This window comes from Bos mutus, chromosome 17 (genome assembly GCF_027580195.1).
Source record: "Bos mutus isolate GX-2022 chromosome 17, NWIPB_WYAK_1.1, whole genome shotgun sequence".
Lineage (NCBI taxonomy): Eukaryota > Metazoa > Chordata > Mammalia > Artiodactyla > Bovidae > Bos > Bos mutus.
In genome coordinates, this window is record NC_091633.1 from 18,643,392 (window position 1) to 18,657,628 (window position 14,237).

General features: G+C 41.1%; 1 protein-coding gene across 3 annotated transcripts in view; it reads right to left on the reverse strand.

The window, feature by feature from the left end:
* IFT81 (intraflagellar transport 81) overlaps window positions 1–14,237 on the reverse strand; it is a 222,744-nt gene that overhangs the window by 207,996 nt on the left and 511 nt on the right. For all 3 annotated transcript variants that reach the window (XM_070386192.1, XM_070386191.1, XM_070386190.1), the window contains exon 2: window positions 13,494–13,582. The gene's annotated coding sequence lies outside the window, so the exon portion shown is untranslated. The remainder of the gene's footprint in view (window positions 1–13,493; window positions 13,583–14,237) is intronic.

Sequence of the window (14,237 nt, forward strand, 5' to 3'; positions counted from 1 at the left end):
ACCTAAATCAAATCCCTTATGATTATACAGTGGAAGTGAGAAATAGATTTAAGGGACTAGATCTGATAGACAGAGTGCCTGATGAATTTAGGACAGAGGTTCGTGACATTGTACAAGAGACAGGGATCAAGACCATCCCCATGGAAAAGAAATGCAAAAAAGCAAAATGGCTGTCTGAGGAAGCCTTACAAATGGCTGTGAAAAGAAGAGAAGTGAAAAGCAAAGGAGAAAAAGAAAGATATACCCATTTGAATGCAGAGTCCCAAATAATAGCAAGGAGAGATAAGAAAACCTTCCTCAGGAGTCAATGCACAGAAATAGAGGAAAACAATAGAATAGGAAAGACTAGAGATCTCTTCATGAAAATTAGAAATACCAAGGGAACATTTCATACAAAGATGGACTCAATATTAAGGACAGAAATGGTAGGGACCTAACAGAAGCAGAAGATATTAAGAAGAGGTGGCAAGAATACACAGAAGAACCATCCAAAAAAGATCTTCACGACCCAGATAATCACGATGATGTGATCACTAACCTAGAGCCAGACATCCTGGAATGTGAAGTCAAGTGGGCCTTAGAAAGCATCACTACGAACAAAGCTAGTGGAAGTGATGGAATTCCTGTTGAGCTATTTCAAATCCTAAAAGATGATGCTGTGAAAGTGCTGCACTCAATATGTCAGCAAATTTGGAAAATGCCATGGCCATGGCCAAAGGACTGGAAAAGGTCAGTTTTCATTCCAATCCCAAAGAATGGCAATGCCAAAGGATGCTCAAACTACTGCACAATTACACTCATCTCACATGCTAGTAAAGTAATGCTCAAAATTCTCTAAGCCAGGCTTCAGCAATATGTGAACCATGAACTTCCAGATGTTCAAGCTGGTTTTAGAAAAGGCAGAGGAACCAGAGATCAAATTGCCAACATCTGCTGGATCATGGAAAAAGCAAGAGAGTTCCAGAAAAAACATCTATTTCTGCTTTATTGACTATGCCAAAGCCTTTGACTGTGTGGATCACAATAAACTGGAAAATCCTGAAAGAGATGGGAATACCAGACCACCTGACCTGCCTCTTGAGAAACTTGTATGCAGGTCAGGAAGCAACAGTTAGAACTGGACATGGAACAACAGACTGGTTCCAAATAGGAAAAGGAGTATGTCAAGGCTGTATATTGTCACCCTGCTTATTTAACTTATATGCAGAGTACGTCATGAGAAACGCTGGGCTGGAAGAAGCACAAGCTGGAATCAAGATTGCAGGGAGAAATATCAATAACCTCAGATATGTAGATGACAACACCCTCATGGCAGAAAGTGAAGAAGAACTAAAGAGCCTCTTGATGAAAATGAAAGAGGAGAGTGGAAAAGTTGGCTTAAAGCTCAACATTCAGAAAACTAAGATCATGGCATCCAGTCCGGTCACTTCCTGGCAAATAGATGGGGAAACAGTGGCTGACTTTATTTTTGGGGGCTCTCAAATCACTGCAGATGGTGATTCCAGCCATGAAATTAAAAGATGTTTACTCCGTGGAAGGAAAGTTATGACCAACCTAGACAGCATATTAAAAAGCAGAGATATTACTTTGTCAACAAAGGTCTGGTTTTTACAGTGGTCATATATGGATGTGAGAGTTGGACTATAAAGAAAGCTGAGCACTGAAGAATTGATGCTTTTGAACTGTGGTGTTGGAGAAGACTCTTGAGAGTCCCTTGGACTGCAAGGAGATCCAACCAGTCCATCCTAAAGGAGATCAGTCCTGGGTGTTCATTGGAAGGACTGATGTTGAAACTGAAACTCCAGTATTTTGGTCAGCTGATGCGAAGAGCTAACTCATTTGAAAAGACCCTGATGTTGGGAAAGATTGAAGGCATGAGGAGAAGGGGACGACAGAGGATGAGATGGCTGGATGCATCACTGACTCAATAGACATGAGTTTGGGTAAACTCTGGGAGATGGTGATGGACAGGGAAGCCTGGCATGCTGCGGTTCATGGGGTCGCAAAGAGTCGGACAAGACTGAACAATTGAACTGAACTGAACTTGTACTTGACATCAGGCTTACAAAAAGTACATAGCACATCATATGGTAAGTGTGGTCAATGAATTTACTCTGTTACTTAAAATCAAACATCCATACCATGGCCTCTGAGGCCCTGCTTGATCAGGCCCCTGACTACATCTCAGGGTCTGACCTCACCTCACTCTCCTCCTTGCCCACTTTGCTCCAGGCCTTCTTTACATTCCTGGAACACATCAAGCTCATTTCTACCTCAGGGCCTTTGCATTTGCTGTCCCCTTGGCCTGAGATCCTTTCCCCACTGATTTCCAGCAAGTTGACTCTTTCCGGACATTCAGATCTCAGTTCAAAAGTACTTCTTTACAGAGGGTCTCCCTGAAGCTAATAGATAGAGAATTCAACACCCACCAAGAATCCAAATTCTTTTAGGGTACACATGGAACAGTTACAAAAATAAACATGTATGTATCTCCTTCAACATATTCCCAATGAAAAATATGATATAGATCAGGTTCTCCAATGGCATTTCAGTGAAATTTGAAATTAATTTTTGAAAGATAATTGTTTAGAATATTTGGAAACCAAATAAAATATGGCTCAATGACTCTTGGAAATATTTTAAATTGGATGATAGTGAAAACACCACATGTCAACATTGGTGGGGCACAGACAGTGAAAGTACTACATTAAAGGCAAATTTATAGCTTCACATACACTTATCAGAAAACCAGAAAGGTTGAAAAAGACAAGAGCTAAGCATTCAACTCAAATACGGGGAAAGCAGCAGCAGAACCAACGGAAAGAAACAAAAAGAAAATAACTAGGAGAGCAGAAATCAACAAAATACAGAACAGCTGAGACGCTACGAAAACTAAATGCTTCCATGAAAAGATTAATAAGATAGAAGTCTTATTGGAGGTGTGTCTAAGAAAAGGGAGGGGGGAAGCAAACACATTATAGAATAAAAAGTAGAATATAACCACAGTCACAACGGATTTTAAAAAAATATTAAAAGAGTTATAAACGATCATGGGGTAATAAAGCCACGTGGCTTTCCCTGACTGCTCCTACTTAGTATTGTTATCGTCTATTATCTGTCCCCTGGAATTGAAATGTAAGCTCCTTGAGGCAGAGATTTTTGTCTCTTTGGTTCACAGATAACCAGCAACTATTTGATGAACGCACAGATGAATGTCCCCAATAAGCCAGCACAATGAGGTCAGATAAGTTCTCAACAGAGATGTTTTGGTCTTCCGCAGATTTGCCCAGAGCAAAGACAACTGAGAAGGAATCCCGCTAAAGGTGTCTGGGATCCGATCACACCACTGGCACACTGTTCTGTACCTTAGTAATTTCAAGAGCAACTCAGAGGAACTACGAATTTCTGCCTCAGCAGGCCACAAGTGTGCAGCAATCCTGAATATGAAGACCAAAGAAGTAAAACAGTTTGGTGGTCCCTCAAAAAGCCAAACATAGATTTACCGTATGACTCAGCAACTCCACTCTTAGGTATATACCCCAAAGAACTGAAAACCCAATTCAAAGCAACACTAATAGACGAATGCTCACAGCAGCACTATTCATGACAGCCAAAAGGTGGAAGCAACCCAAATGTGGATATGAAAGTGAAGTTGCTCAGTCGTGTCCAACTCTTTGTGACCCCATGGACTGTAGCCTGCCGGTCTACAGAGGACAGGTTCCTCTGTCCATGGAATTTCCCAGGCAAGAATACTGGAGTGGGTTGCCATTTCTTTCTCCAGCAGATCTTCCCAACCCAGGGATCGAACCCAGGTCTCCCGCAATTGCAGGCACTCTACCATCTGAGCCACCAGGGAATCCACCCACAAAATGTGATGTATCCATAGAAGAGAATACTGTTACTGTTACTGTTGTTGTTTAATTGCTCAGTTGTGTCTGACTTTTTTGTGACTCCATGGACAGCTCCTCTGTCCATGAGACAAAAATAAATCTGAAAATTGTCCTGATGTTTATTTACTATTTCCATTTTATTCTTATACCTTGCTAATCAAGTTTTACAGTTTGGTTTCAATACTATACAAGCATTCATTCCTCAAGATTGCTCCTATGATTGCTCCACTGAACACCTGGATATTGCTTAGATATTTGCTTACGACAGTTGGCGGGTGGAGCTAAGTAAGATATTTTTGGCTGTTCTGTCAGAACAGGACAGAGCCTGTCATGTTGCCAGCACATGACCATGATAAATATGTCCTCTTCAACTTCCATAACTTGAAAATCGGGTGGATGTTGGAGCAATCCCACAAATGAAGCTTTGTGCACTGTTTGAAGATACTTTCTGAATATTTTCCAGAGCAAGTGAAAGATTATTCCTTCACTCACATTTTAAATTCCTAACATCTTGAGGCCTTTATTATTATCCAAATTATTATCTAGCCAACAAAACTCCTAATAGTCTATCCATCAATTTATTCTATTAAACGTATAAACTATAGATAGAACTTCAACATGTAAGGAGATATTCCACTTCACTTATAACTAGAATGCTCATCTACATTTGAAACTAAATGTTCACATATTAACAACATATCCCAAGCCTCATTCATATCACATTTTGATGCTCTGATTAGAGATGATGGTTACTCAAGGGCTTCCTTGGTGGCTCAGCTGGTAAAGAATCCACCTGCAATGTGGGAGACCTGGATTCATCCCTGGGTTGGGAAGAGGTTGGGAAGATGCCCTGGAGGGGGGCATGGCAATCCACTCCAGTATTCTTGCCTGAAGAATCCCCATGGACAGAGGAGGCTGGCGGGCTATAGTCCATGGGGTCACAAAGAGTCAAAACACAACTGAGCGGCTAAGCACAGCACAGCACACACAGCATGGGACCCCACATTCACGTGCAAGTTCAGAGAGGCCACACACAGTGCTGAAGTAGTCATTTGACCACCTGGCCTTCCAAAGGCTGAGACTAAAACCCAAGCCAAATGACAGATTTGGGCAAAACAGAAGGCTGAGGCTGATGGTGTTTCACCCCTAGTAAAGAGGCGAGACCAGGGAGCCAGAGGAGCTGAGCAAGCTGGATAATTCTCAGGGTAAAAAAGAGGCATTTTTTGCCCTCACTGACCCAAAGAAAGTGACTGCAGTTTGTCACCCCATTTTCCATGGAATTTCCTACTGACAAGGAAATAGAAAAAGGGAAGCAACCAAAGAGATAGGATGCTACCCTCCACAAACACTTCCTGTTGTTTGTGCTAAAACTTATACAGCTCACGTCAGCACACCCTACAGCACAGCTCTCGTCACACACACCTAACACTGAGAGTTCTAAAACTACTCAGGTGCACAGTGTTCACTAAGTTTTCAGGGCCTACACTTAAGGTTAGAAAAGAATTGAGAAAATCCCAAGAGGATCTTTGTTATTTGCTTATGTGAACTTAGAGGTTATTCTTGTCTACATCCAGACAACAGAAATTCAGTCATTATTATCAGGTGGATGGTTTTAGAGTCTAATGAATCCTTGCTTTCCTCTGTGCTTTTATCCTCTCCCAGCCACCAATTAGGAAGAGAAATCTCTTACTGACAGAGGCCTAATAACTAGAAAAAGCAAGAAACTCCAGGATGTCTTATAAAACATTTATGAGGTTTGGGCTTCTTCGGTGGCTCAGAGGTAAAGAATTTATCTGCAACGCAGGAGATGCGGGTTCAATCCCTGGGTCGGGAAGATCCCCTGGAGAAGAAAATAGCAACCCATCCCAGTATTCCTGCCTGGGAAATCCCATGGACAGAGGAGCCTGGTGGGCTAAAATCCATAGGGTCGCAAAGACTGAACGCGCACACACACACACCATGAGGCTGAGCTTTCACTCAACTGTAAAAAGGGATTCTGAGTATTACTCACTTGAAAGTGGTTTGCAAAATAGAAACTGCTGTGAAGGGCCAAAGAAACCTGAATTCCCACTATGCTGGATTTAGATTTGCTACAGGCTGTTTATTTGGCTAATAATCCAAAAATTGCAGGGGTGGGGCAGGGATGGAGGATGGGGAGAGACAGTCTATATGTTCCAGAAAACTCTTTTGTCTTTACCAGAGAAGAAAGCTGATGGGTTTTCATTTGCGACAAATCATATAAAAGGTACACCTTTGATGGTTTTTGTTGTTGTGTTTCATTTTCACTCAGGCTTCCAAGAAAGCATAAGGTTATCTGATACAAGATCAGGAGAAGTATGAGTTAGAGGCTACATTTCTTACAAAGGCTCCCTGCTTCTTGCAAAAGTCTTTTTATTTTTTTAAACAGATCTAGTTCCAGTTTCGGAGAAGGCAATGGCACCCCACTCCAGTACTCTTGCCTGGAAAATCCCATGGACGGAGGAGCCTGATGGGCTGTATGTAGTCCATGGGGTCGCTGAGGGTCGGACACAACTGAGCGACTTCACTTTCACTTTTCACTTTCCTGCATTGGAGAAGGAAATGGCAACCCACTCCAGTGTTTTTGCCTGGAGAATCCCAGGGATGGGGGAGCCTGGGGCCTGCTGTCTATGGGGTCGGACACGACTGAAGTGACTTAGCAGCAGCAGCAGTTCCAGTTTAACCCGTACCAGTCCCCAGAGAATGAAGCTTGACGTGGATGAGTGGAGTGGGGTGGGTGGCGTCAACAGCCTGTGGGGCCCTGGGTCAGAATCCACACTATCATGAGCCTTCCCGAAGCTAGCTGACTTAGTCATTCTGGCGTTCGCCAACTCATCCTGCTTGCCATGGACTTTCCCAGTTTTAGCAAAGTCCTACATCTCTGGGCTTCCTGGGTGGCACTAGTGGTAAAGAACCTGCCTGCCAATGCAGGAGACATATGAGAAGTGGGTTTGATCCCTGGGTTGGGAAGATCCCCTGGAGGAGGGCACGGCCACCCATACCAGTATTCTTGCCTAGGAGCCTGGCTGGTTACAGTCCATAGGGTCACAAAGAGTCGGACATGACTGAAGCTACTTAGCATGCACGCAAGCACATCCCAGGAAACTTCTTAGTCCCAGGCAAACCAGGATGTTTATCAATCATCTGAAGATTTACCTCCCTTGCAGAAGCCATACCTTGTTTAAACAAGACACCGAAAGCAGGATTCAAAGTACTACAAATGTTTCAAGTTAAATCTCTGTATTTTGCAGCCTTTGTTTCTGTGCGTCACCAATCTCATCATCAGCCTCTTTCTACCACTGAACAGGAGGCCCGTCTAGTTACCACAAAAAAGTCATAAAGAACACTAAATGGTGCAACATTTTTACTCAGTTAAAGATCTTTATTTTCCACCTTTTTTTTAAAGAAAAAAAATCTAAATTCATGCAAATAGTCTTGAATTTTTTTTAAAACTTCAAACCTGTTTGGCTGATTTATTTTCTGTGTTTATAAAAAATATGTTGTGGGGAGAAATAATGATTTACCTGGAGGAATAATGATTTACCTAGTTGAGTTAGCTTTGTACGTCTCCGTCAAGCTCCAGTCCCTTGCCATGTATTCGAGTATATATAGAAAAACAACACCAAAATCCTCCCCAAAGACAATAAATCAAGCTGTCCCAAGATTAAAGACTAAAAGATAGTAAATTAAATTCTCTGTGGCTTAATCTGAATTAAGAATCTTGTGCTTATAGTGTTGCTATAGAGTTAGTAACTGTATTAACTTCCTACTGATGCTGTAACAAACTACAGTGGCTTAAGAAAATGCAGATGTTATTTTACAGTTCTGGGGATCAGAAATCCAAAATGGGTCTAATGGGCAAAAACCAAGGTGTTGGCAGGGCTGTGTTCCTTCAGGGAGGCACTGGGGGAAATACACTTCTCACCTTTTTGAAAAAAGCTTCATTGCTTGGTTCACGGCCTCCAATTAGCAGTCTCATCACGCTCACCTGTGCTTCTGTTGTCACTGGCCTTTTCTGACTCTGATTCTTCAGTTCCTCTCTTCCATTTTTTAAAGAACCCTTGTGATTAAAATCAACTGGATAATTCAAGACAGTCTCTCAAAATCTTTAACTTAATTACATTAGCAAAGTCCCTTATGCCATATGAGGTAACATATTCACAGGTCGTGAGGAGGAGAACCTGGATATCTCAAGGCGGTCATTGTTCTGCCTCCCACAGTAATTAAGACACCATCTTGGAAAGTTATCAGATTTGACGTTAATAGGATTGTATCTTGAGGTCCTATGTTCTTGAAGTCCTATTATCTTAAATCTGTTAGGTAATCCTTCCAAACATTTAGGTATCTAACAGTTTCTAAGTAAATCTGAAAAGATATTACATTACAGGCTAACGTCAGGAAACAGGATGAAATGTATGGGGGTTCCAATAATGATCACCTCCACAAGCACAACTTCTCCCATTTCAAGGTGACCCCCCTAATCCTCATTATTGCTTAAACTAACATTACATACCAAGCAATGGAACCACAAAAAGAGTCCCATGTAATATTACACAATTATTTAGAACGGACAAAATTTCACAGCATTTTAAAACTACATAACGAAATCTTTAAGAGCAAAAATCTTGAAATAAAACAGACATGGACTCAAATCCTGACTCAATCCCTTGCAAGATCAAGCCCCGGTTTTATTTCTCAGTGTCTACCTCACAGTTCATGTGAGACTGAATGAAAGGAAACCTATAAACTTTTTAGCAGCATGTTAGCTGTGGTTATCACTGTCATAAAAGCGATATACTTGACACAGTAACATCGACCCCCATTTTACATATAAAGAAACCAACTCCCCCAATATAAACAGCTCTTCTAAAGGATGCATAACTAGTAAATAATCTTATACATATCCCAGTGCCTGGCACACATTGTATCCACTCCTGAATACCTTTGTTTTCAGCAACGTCAGATACAATTCCCTACAGGCTGACCTCACAATTGTTTCATCACCTCGAGTATTCACAGCTTTTTCCCCTATCCGTCCTCTACTCAAAGGATGTGGTCTCTGATATCATTTCGCTTCCAAGAAACCAAATGTACTGAGATTTCAAGACACAGTTTCAAAAACAGGTCCAGCTCGTCTGCAAGAATATACTTTCCACTTTTTCCATTTCGATAAGCTATAACTCCTCCCCACCGCTGATCATACACCTGATAAGGAACTGAAACTACAATATATAAAGAACACTTACAACTTAAAATAGACACATAACCCAAATACAAAATGGGCAAAGGATCTCAACGGACATTTCTCCAAAGATGTACAAATGGCCAATAAGCACATGAAAAGCTCAACATTAATCATTATGAAAACGTAAACTAAATGTTTATGTATATACACGCACAATGCACATTCACATATATATATGAGTGTAGGCCAATCATATTTCATATTAATTTCTTTCAAGTCTCCTAATGGGGTATTAGAAAATATTTCTTCTTAAAGGAATGTTGAGTCTGACAGGGTTGCGATCCAGTGATCTAGCAGATATGATCAACACATGGCCTGTTAGATAAGAGTCAGGGTTTTTTCCTCTGCTGTGTTCCACAAAGGCTTCAGCCTTAAGGACTCCATGGGAAAAGCAACAGTAAAATTAAAAGTAACTTATTCCTCACTTTTGCTACCAACTTGTTCTTTATTTAGGGAATGTGCTGTTTCTGGAGATATATAATTATACATGTGGAGCTCATGCATCTGTCATTATGTTATACAATGACATATTTTACAATGTCTACAGTGCCAGATAAGTGAATCTTGCATCTATAAATGCCTGAACGGTAATTTAAACTTTTTTTTTTTTCATTGAAGATACTCCTGAACAAAAGATACAGCTTCATCTGGCTGACCGTTTGCAGCTCAAGGCCACTGTAACGACATGCAATTAAACGCCCTAACATGAGACAGGGTCAGCTACTGCTGGCCTCTCGACTAAATGATCCCAGACAGATGAGGTTTTTGGAGTTCCTGGCTCTGCTTTTTATAGGAACTTCTTTCTTTTTATGGGCTATTAATTAATTTATTGCTGCTTTTAGCACTGGTAGCCTCAAGCAGTGCCTCCTACCTCTAAGATGCTGCATTCGTACAAACATTTAACACCCACATTACCAGTGACAGTACATTTTTCATCTCTTGGAACCTAGTGCCATAGCCAAAGCCTTTCCAACCACAACTTTTAAAAGTTTACTGGCTTAAGAAAAAAACGAAGTTCTTACAAGCTTATGGGGGTACCTTGAGGGCAAAAGTGACCCAAGGAGTCAGAACCAGGAAGTGGAAACTCAGCAGAAACCAAAAAGGCCATTTTCTTAGTATCCTCACCTCTGCTCCCTTTGCCTGCCCATTTCTTTCTTTTGATTCTGTAAACTCCCTTTTTCGGCTTCCAACTCTACAAACCCTGAAGTTACATCAACTCACTTGCAGAGAACCAAGAGCTACCTCTCTCCCAGTGCCAATCTAGAGGAGAGAAACCAATCTAGAGGAGAGGAAGGCCCTTTTGAGTTAAGTTCCCCTATGGTCCAGTTGATCAGATCGTGTAGTATAAAAATGGCTGCTGGGGCCACCTTGGTGAGGAAGGGCAGTTTCTAAGAGGACAAATGTTGTGATAAACTGGCTTAATGTGCAACAAAGGAATCGGATAATCCAGACTGCTGGAGCTTAAGATTCTAAAATAAGAATTAACTCCATATGAGGGCCTGAGGTGCTCCCCTATTAGGAAAGAACATGAGGTTTGGCCCCATTATGTGGTAGGTACTTCTTTTTTTTTTAGGTCTTTGATTGTCTACTCCCTGTGTCTTTCTTTCTGTTTTTAACTTGATATACTTCACACACCATAAACAGCTTTCCTGGTGGCTCAGCAGTAAAGAATCCACCTGCTGATGCAGGAGACACAGGTTCGATCCCTAGGTCTGGGAGATCCCCTGGAGTAGGAAATGGCAACCCACTTTAATATTCTTGCCCGTCTCCCATGGACAGAGGAGCCTGGCTGGCTACAGTCCGTGGGGTCGCAGAGTTGGACAGAAATGAGCACACACACACACATACCATAAAAGCCACCTTTTTAAAAATGTGCAATTCAGTGACTTTTAATAGATTCACAAGAGTTCTGCAACTATCCCCATTATCTATTTTTCAGACCATTTTTATGATCCCAAATAGGAACCTCAAACTCAGCAGCAGTCACTCCTGATTATTTTGTTTCCCTAGTTCTAGGCAACTACAGATCAACTTTCTGTCTCTATGGATTTGCCTATTCTGGACATTTCATAAAAACAGAACCGTACAATTTGTGGCCTTTTGTCCTTGGCTTCTTTCACTTAGCATAGTTTTCAAGATTCATGCACATGGTAGTATGTATGAGTGTTTCATTTCTTTTCATGGCTGAAGATTTCATTATATAGATGGACCATATTTATTTATCCATTCATCAGCTGATGGACATTTAGGTTAATTCCCCTTTTTGGAGCTTACAAATAATGCTACTATGAACATTTATGCATGAGTTTTTATATGAACGTATCTTTTTCATTTTCTTGGTATATACCTAGGAGTAGAAATGCTAGGTCATATGGTAATTGTTCAACGTATTGAGAAATTGCCAAACTGTTTTTCTAAAGCAGCTGCACCATTTTACTTTCCCACCAGCAGGATGTGAATATCCCAACTTTCTCCAGCCTCATCTTTTTGACTGTCAATTGGTTTGATTACAGCCATGCTAGTCGGATGAAGTGGCACCTCACTGTAATTTTAATTTGTACTTCCCTAGTGACCAGTGATACTGAACATCTTTTCATATCCTTACTGCCATTTGTGTATCGTCTTTGTAGAAATGGCTATTCCAACCTTTTGCCCATTTTTTGTCATTTTACAGATGAGTTATGAGTTAGAGAACTCTTATTTAAGATTCTAGACCCTTATCAGATATATGGTTTTCCCTATTATGCGAGTTGTCTTTTTTTCAGTAGTGTCCTTTGATGCACAAAAGTTTTAAATTTTGATGAAGTTAATTTATCTTTTTTCTTTTTGTCAGCTGTACTGCAGGTGTCCTAAAAAGCCACTGTCTAATCCAAGGTCACAAAAATTTACACCTATGTTTGCATATGACTCATAGTTTTAACTTTTATATTTAGGTCTTTGATCCATTTTGAGTTAATTCTCATAGATGGTAAGAGGTAGGGGTACAAATTCATCATTCGTGTTTAGATATCCAGGTGTTCCAGCACCATTTGTTGGAGAGACTATTCTTTCCTTATTGAGTTATCTTTACTAAAATCTTTTCAAGAAAAATTTCCAAGGTTTTCTCAATAACTGACTATACTCAGGCACACAATACGGAACTCAATGTGATTAAGACATATGCAAAAAGTCCCAACTGTCATCTGCAGTCACTTTCACTTTATACACTAAAATTACTCTGGCTAACATATTGGATATTCACTATCTTAATTGTGGTGATGGTTTCATGGGTGTGTACATATGTCAAACTTATAAAATTGTATACTTTAAATATGTGCAGTTTATTGTATGTCAATTATGCCGTAAGAAAGCTGTTTTTAAAAGAGATGAACTAAGGGCAAGTAAATGAAATAATTTTCTTTTCCTAATTATTTTTCAGGATCAGCTTCTCTGGTTGGCCCTAGGGGTACACTATCAACTAGGCACTCACAAAAGCTTTTTATTTCTACATTTCTCTTAACTGAGTATTGTTTCAGGACACAATCAAACATTTAAATTTCAGATCTGTAAGGCAGGGACCATCATTACTACGAGATAAGTATTGAGAGCTGGAAATGTGTTTGACTTTTAAGGAAAAGTATTTTGAAGTCTCTTTCCAATGAGAACTGAGTGGCTCAGTTTTCCTTTTCTGCATAAAATTTAAGCCCCACCTCCACCCCAACGGCACAAAGTTCCATTTCAGCAGAGACTTCATCTGTCTGTTCCCCTCCTATGCCTAGAACACTGTCCAACATACAATAGGCACTCAGTAAATATCTGTCAAAGAATGAAATAAAATCCCATTTAAATTATTACCACCTTTTCCTGGGGCCATTTTGGACTGAGGGAGATGGCAGCTCTATTCCTCCCTCTAACATGACAAGTCCATCTCCAGAGGCACGTACTGTCTTCCTCAAATTTTATTATTCACCTTCTTATATTTGGAAAAACAAGGCGATGTGGCTTAGGAATCTCACTTAAAGGAAAAGAACTAAAAGGGTGTGTCAAAGATTATGCACAGGATCCAAAAACTAGAAGCAATCAGATGAGAGCAGTTAGGGAAATTATCCCTAACTGAGTAAACAATCCATAGATTTATAATGACAAGTCTGCGGTAACATGGAAAATGAAGTGTGAATTAGGAACTGGAAAGCACTATGCTTACAAATTATATACAACTATCTGCTAGAAAACTTACTCCATAAGGGTAGGATGTTTGGGTTTGTTCTGTTCACTAGACAGTCCCTGGTATATGCAAGGTGTTTATTAACACTTGAACGAATCAATGAAACTAAATATAAAACATACTTATGAAAACATACCTGAAGGGAATGAACACAGGTGGAAAATTATGTTCAAGTGGTGCAACTGTGGGTGTTCCTTCCACTTTCCCTCTATTTTCCAATTCTCCCTAAAGTTGTGATAAAACTTTCTCAGTTCAAAGGATGGTCACAAAAATCCCTCACCAGGCTCAGGCTGCTTCCTCCTCTGTCCTGCAACTAGGAAGCATCCGGATTGGAGTAGGGATGTGCCTGCCTTCAGTTTGGGGAGGGGTATTTTACAGCGTTTCTGGCTCCAGCCAAGAGCTACTTGCTGCTGCTGCTAAGTCGCTTCAGTCGTGTCCGACTCTGTGCGACCCCATAAACGGCAGCTCACCAGGCTCCTCCTTCCCTGGGATTCTCCAGGGAAGAATATTGGAGTGGGTTGCCATTTCCTTCTCCACCAGCCAAGAGCTCCTGGGGTACCAAATATTTAGGCTTTTCCCCCTGGTGGCTTAGATGGTAAAGGGTCCACCTGCAATGCAGAAGACTGGGGTTCGATCTCTGGGTTCCCGGGGGCGGGGGGAGATAGAGAAGAGAATGACTACCCACTCCAGATTTCCATAAACAGAGGAACCTGGTGGGCTACCGTCCATGGGGTCGCATAGAGTCCTGCATGACTGAGCAACTAACTCCCCTCCCCCTCGCCCCGCACCCAGCAATACAGAAGGCGGCCGCTGCACCGCCCCCATTGGAGCCTGCACGAGTTTGAACTTGCAGTCGGACTACACTTTCTCCAAAGCTGCC